The sequence below is a fragment of the Micropterus dolomieu genome, linkage group LG04, assembly GCF_021292245.1.
Source record: "Micropterus dolomieu isolate WLL.071019.BEF.003 ecotype Adirondacks linkage group LG04, ASM2129224v1, whole genome shotgun sequence".
Taxonomy (NCBI): Eukaryota; Metazoa; Chordata; class Actinopteri; order Centrarchiformes; family Centrarchidae; genus Micropterus; species Micropterus dolomieu.
The window spans coordinates 31,111,078-31,117,488 of record NC_060153.1 but is presented as its reverse complement, the minus strand read 5'-3'; positions in this window follow the sequence as shown (position 1 = coordinate 31,117,488).

The window sequence follows — 6,411 nt, the reverse complement described above, 5'->3', positions numbered from 1 at the left end:
ATAATAGGGCTAATAATAATAATTGTAGTCTTGAGTTTTGAGCAGAAACGTTGGGGCAGCAGGAAGCCAGCAGCCACAGATCCAGACTCCATAGCTCTGGAGCCAGAAGCAACTCCAGAAAGCAACAGAAGGAGAGAAGAGAGGGACCAGACAGCACAAAACTACAAGTCCAGTTAGTAAAATGCACTAATTAATGGGATAAGACTGCATACAGATGGAGAGGGAGAGGAGAAGAAAGGAGGTCAGTGCATTATGGGAAGTCTAGGCCTATAGCAGCATAATTAAAGGAGACCTATTATGCTTTTCCATACAGTCCCCTCCAAAAGTATTGGAACGGTAAGGCAAATTCCTTTTTTTTTTGTCACTGAAGACATTTAGGTATAAGATCAAAAGATGAGTATGAGACAATAGACACTTTTCCCCCTGATGAAGTTGTCCTGTTGCATGATAAACTTCCTCCCGATTAGTTTCAACGCATTTCTCCGTAAACTGGGAGACAAAATGTTTCTGTACACTTCTGAATTCATTCTGCTGCTACCATCATCAGTTACATCATCAGTAAATATTAATGAGCCTGTTCCAGAAGCAGCCATGCACGCCCAAGCCATGACATGACCTCCACCATGCTTCACAGGTGAGCTTGTATGCTTCGGGTCATAAGCAGTTCCTGTCTTTCTCCACACTTTGGCCTTTCCATCACTTTGCCAGAGATTAATCTTGGTCTCATCAGTCCATCAGATTGTGTTCCATAACTTTTGCAGCTCATCTCTGTACTTCTTTGCAAATTTCAATCTGGCCTTCCGATTCTTCCTGCTGATGACTGGTTTGCATCTTGTGGTGCGGCCTCTATATTTCTGCTCTCTGAGTCTTCTTCCAACAGTGGATTGTGATACCTTCACCCTGCACTGTGGAGGTCGTTGCTGATGTCACTTCCTGATGTTTTGGGGGTTTTCTTCTCAGCTCTCACGATATTGTCATGCTTAAGGAACCTTTAACCTTCCTTTAAAAGGGAATCAAGGACTTCGAGAAACTGATTATTAAGAAGTTGAAGTGGTCTGTTTTAAAAGGTTTCACATGGTTAGAGTCTGTTCTTAATACTGGAATATTGTGTGTGAATGTGACTGATGTTTATGCCTGCTGTGAAATTAATTAAGTGTGCTAAATTCTATTTTTTATTGAAGTATAGTTAAGTTGCAGTATTTTTCTATACAGAGCACTAAATATTGAACCTACCTTCTGACTCCAGCTACTGACTCGCTCATCCTCAGCATCTCCCTATGAACCTCAACACGGATCCAATATTAATAGCAAGTACCTGGGAGGCACAAGAGAGCATTTCCAGGTTGTGTGTCTTCAGCAGTTAGACGTCTGAATATTTGCTTTCTCTTGAATACATCTACACCAGTCTGTGAACGCTAATGTTAGACTGTTTACCCCACTTGCATTTCATATTATCGTAAGCACACAGAAATTGATGCAAATCACCAAGATGGTAGGTGTTTTTGCTACTGAACCTAAAATACCCATGGGTTATTTTGTATTTGCAAGATTATTTAGTTTGTAAGATATCTTTGCACAACCTAAGTTTGTTTCTAAGCTGTTTGTTGCTGCAAGGATATTTGCAGTTGCCAAGGCGTCCTAAAAGCTGGGAGATAATAGATCTCTAGGCAGTATCATTAGTTTATTTATACAAGTGTTACATGCTGTGTTAAAGTGTTTGATTGGAATTAACCCAGAGAAGGGGAAGCCCAGCCAAGGAAATGTTGTGTCTCTCACTCAGTGAGCTATGAGCCTGGACATTTGGATGCCAACCCTCTGCGACATTTGAAGGCATTACAAACATGTTAACCTGCAGTTAACAGTGCAAAGCAGTGTTGTAGTATGTTTAGACAAACTCTGGGAGGTAGCTCAGTGAATTATCATTAACAGGTTTCCACTGATGCTCTGAGACAGGACATGCATGTTAACAATTTACTTTTTAAAGTCTCATATTTTGCTTGGTTTCTAAGATATTTAGAGTTAAAATAACACTATTGATATACAATGCTGTTAATTTGTCATACAATACTGCAATTGAGTAACTATTCAGTTCCATCACTTGTCTCATGATGATGTCAAATGTTTAGAACTCAAGTTTACAAGAAGTTAGAGTGTTATGTGATCTTGTGCACTTTAATCTGTTGACATTTCAAGAAACTGTAATGATGTAATCATTTTATCAGGAAAATACTAGGAAGGAGCTACTGTAGTCCTGATATTCTGTCAATATGCCGCTGTTGATACTTGGTGGTGGAGGTGATGGTTATGGTGATGGGGAAGTACTGTATATTAGCATTTATGCTTTGGAGGACCTGCTATGGATATTGAATTTGTGCAAGTCACTCTTTTGTTGTGGAAAGGTAAATAATATGGATGTAAATTAATGTCAGTATCATTGTAAATGCACATACTTTGAGTCACAAACAAATATTACAATTTGTCAACATAAAATACTATTTACAAATAGATTCACAATCCACAAACAAACTCTCCATGATCTACAAATAGAAATCACTGACTTGTACTTGAAATCCAGAATTTGAATGATTTGTGTGCACATGACGGGCATATTCTATTTGTAGATTGTTTCACATTTGTGACAATTTGCATTTGTGAACAAATGGACAACGCCCACCACCCTCTGCACAACACCTTCATTGAGCAGAGGAGTGTGTTCAGTGGCAGACTGCTGTCCCAGCCCAGCTCCACCAATAGACTTAAAAACTCTTTCGTCCCCCCGGCCATCAGACTGTACAACAGCTCCTAGTCATGGCAGGGAGGACAATACACAAAAGAACAATTTCTACCTCCATCTGCACTCCATTTTGCACTGTTTACTGATTTTTCACTGTTTTACTGTGTTATAAGTTATTTTAATTTTAATTAAATTTTAATATAGGTTTAATGCATGTTTAATGTATGTATGTTTCGTATGCTACTGGATACTTGAATTTCCCTCGGGATAAATAAAGAATATATCTATCTATCTATCTATCTATCTATCTATCTAATCATTTTGACACTTGTTTACTGTGGAGGGTACTACACTCCACAAATGTAATTAGCCAATGAAGGGTTGCTCCTGTGTGATGCAAGGATAACACGTAGATGATTAACTCTGCGTTTAATCTTGTGTGGACTATATTTGTGTTCATGTGCATGATAACTTCAGTGCTGAATACTGATTCCCCTTTCATCTGTTTCTAACGTTGCGTCATGTGAGAATCTTGTATCTCTAAAAAGTCAACTTTTCAGGAGTTCAGAAAAGCAGTCCTTTTTTCAAATTTGTGACGATGCATTTTCTAGCTGATCCATTGGGGTTTTGAATAGTTTCTTTAGCATAAGAAGTAGGTGAAATTTATGTCGAAATTAGTGAAGTCCAGATTTTTTGATTCTTTGATAGGGCTTACTTACAATAATTCAGCGAAGGCTTGAACTGGGCAGTGGGCACAGCACTGTGTTTGGCTGAAGAACACATTAAAGGGGTGGTATTATGCTTTTTGGCTTTTCCCCTCTCCTTTGAGTTATATATCTTTGCAAAGGTTTGCAAAGTGAAAAAGCCCAAAGTCCAGCCCAAAGGGAGTTCCCATCTCCCACAGAAAGCTCTGCTCTGAACCGCTTGAAAACAGCTTGTTTGTAGTCCAGCCCTTCACTTCCTTTACTTGCGACTTCACAATGAAAACGCGCCATAAAGCTTGCCAAGCGGCTAGTGGGGTCAGACACGCCCTCTAACCAAGCTAGTCTGAGCGGAGGCCCTTTGGCTCGACTCGCCTTTGTTTGGGTTTCCATTGTAGAAATGTTGTACCTGTACCTGCTTCCAGGTACTTTTTTTCATATCACCTCACCTCCGTCGAGGTTCCAAGCGAGCTGAGGGAAACTAAAATGTAACGTGAAAACACGACAGACTGCTGATTAGTCAGAGAGAATATTCACTATTCACTGCATCATCATTGCTGCACCAGACAGAGGCCAGCAACAGAAAGTTTTACAGTTTTCGTATGGAATTTAATCACTAAATCCACTTCTGAGAAGTTTTGAGGTGAGAAATCAGCTGTGTAGATTTCGAATAGTGACAGTTTTACGAGAAGTGATGGCGGAACAAAAATGTGCTTGAATATTTTCGGAGTTGAGGAGCTCAGGAAGTGGGAGGAGCGTGTGAGGCCAGCCAGCCGCCCGCTCACAGAGCCCTCTGCTCCCGCCGTCACACAGACCGCTGCAGCAACAACGGCAGAGGAAAACACAGCTGGAAGGTTTTCATACCGCTTATCTGTCTTTACATTCTGAGGAAGGTTGAAACGTTTTAACTTAAAAAAGAGAAAGCTGTGTGGATCGCTGGTGTGTGTGTCGCATTGAACATTATGTCGCGGCAGTTGTGTGTGACGTCGCTATGACAACAAGCTACGTACTATCTCTGGGTACTATCTGCAATGGAAAACTGAGCAGGGCCGAGTAGAGTCGAGTCTATCGATTTGCGCTATAGTAGCATTTTTCGGCAAGGCAGCATAGATCGTCAGAACACCGGCAACAGTTCAACGTTTAGTCCTAAAAGACGATGCAACTCCGACTCTGTTTGGGCCTGGAAATTCACAATCACAACCTGTAAGTATGTTTTATTGGTTGTGAATTATATTTAAAATAAACACGGCAATGTAACTTCACAGACTGTTCAAGTGCAGAGTTGTTGTAAACGTTTGCTAACACAGCTAAAGTTACAGCTATAATGCTAATGTTATATGATGTGAAAACTACTGAGCAAACGTTCAAATTCTTTGGCCAATTTTTATGTAAAATTGAGTTGAAATATGGTGATTTTTGTAGTGGTTTATGGTAAGATGTGGAACAATGATACTGTGTGGTTGTGGACCTGTGAGTAACTTCTACCATCTGCTAGGTTACGGTCGCAGTCTGAAGCGGCTTTGATTTGGATCACACTTCCTTGTTTCTTACGACCCGCCCTTCTCCGCTTCTGATTGGCTAGTAGTCCTTACCTGGGAACTGCGCATGTGCAACTCCCAAGAAAGATTTTGTACAAGTAAGATGCATCACTCTGTAGCTCAAGAGCGGAGCGTACAACACACAGTAAAGTGAATGTGTGGGAAACACTGACTGAACCGTTGTATTTTTCTTTTTACAAGCCAGGTCTTCAGCACTGTGTCTCCCTTGTTGAGACTTTGTGAGAAAACTGCTGCCTGCATACACAGAGGGAGGGGCTGTGCGGTGAGGGAAAGAGATGAGCAAACGCTGGCAAGACTTTATGCAAACATATGAATTAACTTCATATCAAACTATATATCAACGGTATTGTCTAATTTTACATCTCTTTTGAAATGATATCAGTATACCTCATTATACCGATATACTGCCCAGCCCTAACTGAGGAGAGAGCAGTGAGACTGAAACAAAACAGTAAAGTCGCAGGTAGGAACACACAAATGCTCCTTACAGCTGAGAAGTATGCATAGTCGGGTGATATTCCTCTGTGGGTTTGTCACTACCTTTCACAATGTTTACTGATTTGTAATCTGTTGCTTAAATTAGTTTTGAGATTGCAATGAAATGAGGTAGCTCAAGTGGCTGCGTGGAAAGTTGTAAGAAATGTCTTCAGAAATTCTGTGAAACTGAAAAATAGTCAGTTAAGTGAATTAAACATCATTTTTTACTATGCTTACCCCAGTCTATCTGGAATAAAGTCTCCTGTCCGGCTTGGTCAGTTTACATTTTTAAAGGAAACTTCAGGAGTGCAGTATTGTTAAAAGTCAATGATATTTAAGTGCGTAATATTAACATGTGACCATTTAACCAGAATATTCTTGTTAAAATAAAAAAAAATCCTCAAACTATCTGGACCATCAGAGGACCCTGACAGCGTTGTCCATGGGCAAACAGAGCAGTATCATTTCAATTTACAATAAGCATGGAATCAATCAAACTGCATCTCATCCATCACACCAGACTGGTACCATCACATTTTGAATAGCAGCACTGTGCTATCCGGATATAGCAGTCTAATCCAATCTGTATAGCTGCATTTATACAGAGAAACATCTTATACTCAATGTGTGTGTTTCAGTTGTTTACTATGCATTTTGTTTGTTCAAATTTTTGTGTTTGAACCTGCTTGTGTACTGTTTTAAACAGAATTATATCTATTCATAAATGCGCTACTGAAAGCATGTGTGTAGATCTCTTTCAGTGTGTGTGTGTGTGTGTGTGTGTGTGTGTGTGTGTGTGTGTGTGTGTGTGTGTGTGTGTGTGGCATTCTGAATTTTCTTTTTTCTATCCCTTCACTGCATCCACCTCATCAGTCATTTCACACTACAGTTTAGGAAACACACACACACACACACACACTCACTCACAGGATTTAGCCAT